Genomic DNA, 2584 nt, shown 5'->3' with positions numbered 1-2584 from the left:
CAGAAATCAATGGCATTTCTATACACTAACAATGAGACTGAAGAAAGAGAAATGAAGGAGTCAATCCCATTTCCAAGTGCACCCAAAAGCATAAGATACCTAGGCATAAACCTAACCAAAGAGGTAAAGGATCTATACCTTCAAAACTACAGAACACTTCTGAAAGAAATTGAGGAAGACACAAAGAGATGGAAAAATATTCCATGCTCATGGATTGGCAGAATTAATATTGTGAAAATGTCAATGTTACCCAGGGCAATTTCCACGTTTAATGGAATCCCTATCAAAATACCATGGACTTTCTTCAGAGAGTTAGAACAAATTATTTTAAGATTTGTGTGGACGTAACTTCTTGCAAGATACATCCTCAAAGGCAAAAGAAACAAAAGCAAAAATGAACTATTGGGACTTCATCAAGATAAGAAGCTTTTGCACAGCAAAGGATACAGTCAACAAAACTAAAAGACGACCTACAGAATGGGAGAAGATATTTGCAAATGACATATCAGATAAAGGGCTAGTTTCCAAAATCTATAAAGAACTTATTAAACTCAACACCAAAGAAACAAACAATCCAATCATGAAATGGGCAAAAGACATGAAGAGAAATCTCACAGAGGAAGACATGGACATGGCCAACATGCACATGAGAAAATGCTCTGCATCACTTGCCATCAGGGAAATACAAATCAAAACCACAATGAGATACCACCTCACATCAGTGAGAATGGGGAAAATTAACAAGGCAGGAAACCACAATTGCTGGAGAGGATGCGGAGAAAAGGGAACCCTCTTACACTGTTGGTGGGAATGTGAACTGGTGCAGCCACTCTGGAAAACTGTGTGGAGGTTCCTCAAAGAGTTAAAAAAAGACCTGCCCTACAACCCAGCAATTGCACTGTTGGGGATTTACCCCAAAGATTCAGATGCAATGAAACGCTGGGACACCTGCACCCCGATGTTTCTAGCAGCAATGTCCACAATAGCCAAACTGTGGAAGGAGCCTCGGTGTCCATCGAAAGATGATGGATAAAGAAGATGTGGTTTATGTATACAATGGAATATTACTCAGCCATTAGAAACGACAAATACCCACCATTTGCTTCAACGTGGATGGAACTGGAGGGTATTATGCTGAGTGAAGTAAGTCAATCGGAGAAGGACAAACAGTGTATGTTCTCATTCATTTGGGGAATATAAATAATAGTGAAAGGGAATATAAGGGAAGGGAGAAGAAATGTGTGGGAAATATCAGAAAGGGAGACAGAACTTAAGGACTCCTAACTCTGGGAAACGAACTAGGGGTGGTGGAAGGAGAGGAGGGTGGGAGGTGGGGGTGAATGGGTGACGGGCACTGAGGGGGGCACTTGATGGGATGAGCACTGGGTGTTATTTTGTATGTTGGTAAATTGAACACCAATAAAAAATCAATTTATTAAAAAAAAAGAAATTACAAGGCCAAACCCAATACCACAGTGACCGTTGAGGACCTCATAGGAATGAGGTTCTCTCAATGGGTGCCAAACACAGGGGACCAGACCACACCTCATCCCCCTCCCATCTGCCATTGCATGCCCCAGCACTTTGTAAACTCTCCAGAAATTGGAGTCAGGGAGAGGGGGATGGCAACCCCAAGAAGATGCATATTATTTCTCCCACCACTGGAACAATAGCTTGAAATGGAAACTAAGTTCAGTAACTGAGAAATGAAGTTACAGTTGTTTCAGGAAACAAGGAGTTTCTCTAATAGAGAAAAATGGAGGAAACCCTACTTTTACTGAGAGCTGACAGGTTAAGGCCCTGGTAAGGAATTAAGGTTTAGCTGATGTCTGAGGATGAGATGAGTCACCCATGCAAAGAGCCAGGAAAATGACATTTCAGGCAACAGGATACCAGGCACAAAGGCCCCAGGTCAGGAAAGCACTTCACATTTTCTGAAGAGCTGGAAGGCTCCTATGGTCACAGTAAAGTGCACAGGAGAGGTAGAGAGGAAATTGATAAATAGGCAAAGGACAGTCCTAGGGGAGTCCTGCAGAAAGTGTTTACTTCATGCTCAGTGCAATGGGAATGCTTGGATTCTTACTGGGGAGTGGTGCAGTTGTAGGAGTTTTGGAGTTCATCACTCCAGTGTGCGTGTAGCTTGAGGTGACCAGAAAGGAAGTGGAAGAAGAGGTCTTTGGGGTGAGAATGTCTGGGAACTCACAGGCTGGGAGCGAGGGAGAGAGAGAGAGAAAGAGAGAGAGAGAGACTGAGAGACAAAGAACAAAAAACCTTCCCTTTAGAGAGCAGCAGGGAGTATAGTGTCCCCAAGGAGAATTTCAGGTTGAGGGTACTGGAAAGGGCAGGGGTTGAATATGGGGCTGAGACAGCAAAAAGAGGGAGAATTGGGGTAAGGGAGAAGTGGAGACTTGGGTAAATGGAGGGATGAGCAGATTCTGGGAGTAATGAATGACTAGAGAGTTCTGGGTTTCTGGAGTGATAGAGATTTCATCTCTAGTACTTAGGTGCAGATTTGGGTGCTAGTATTTTCCTTAAGCATTTAATCAGAGATGAAACAGAGTGGGGTTAGGTAGGACATTTGGGT

This window comes from Vulpes vulpes, chromosome 10 (assembly GCF_048418805.1).
Source record: "Vulpes vulpes isolate BD-2025 chromosome 10, VulVul3, whole genome shotgun sequence".
Classification (NCBI taxonomy): Eukaryota; Metazoa; Chordata; class Mammalia; order Carnivora; family Canidae; genus Vulpes; species Vulpes vulpes.
The sequence above is the reverse complement of the archived record's forward strand: the minus strand, read 5'-3'. Positions refer to the sequence as shown.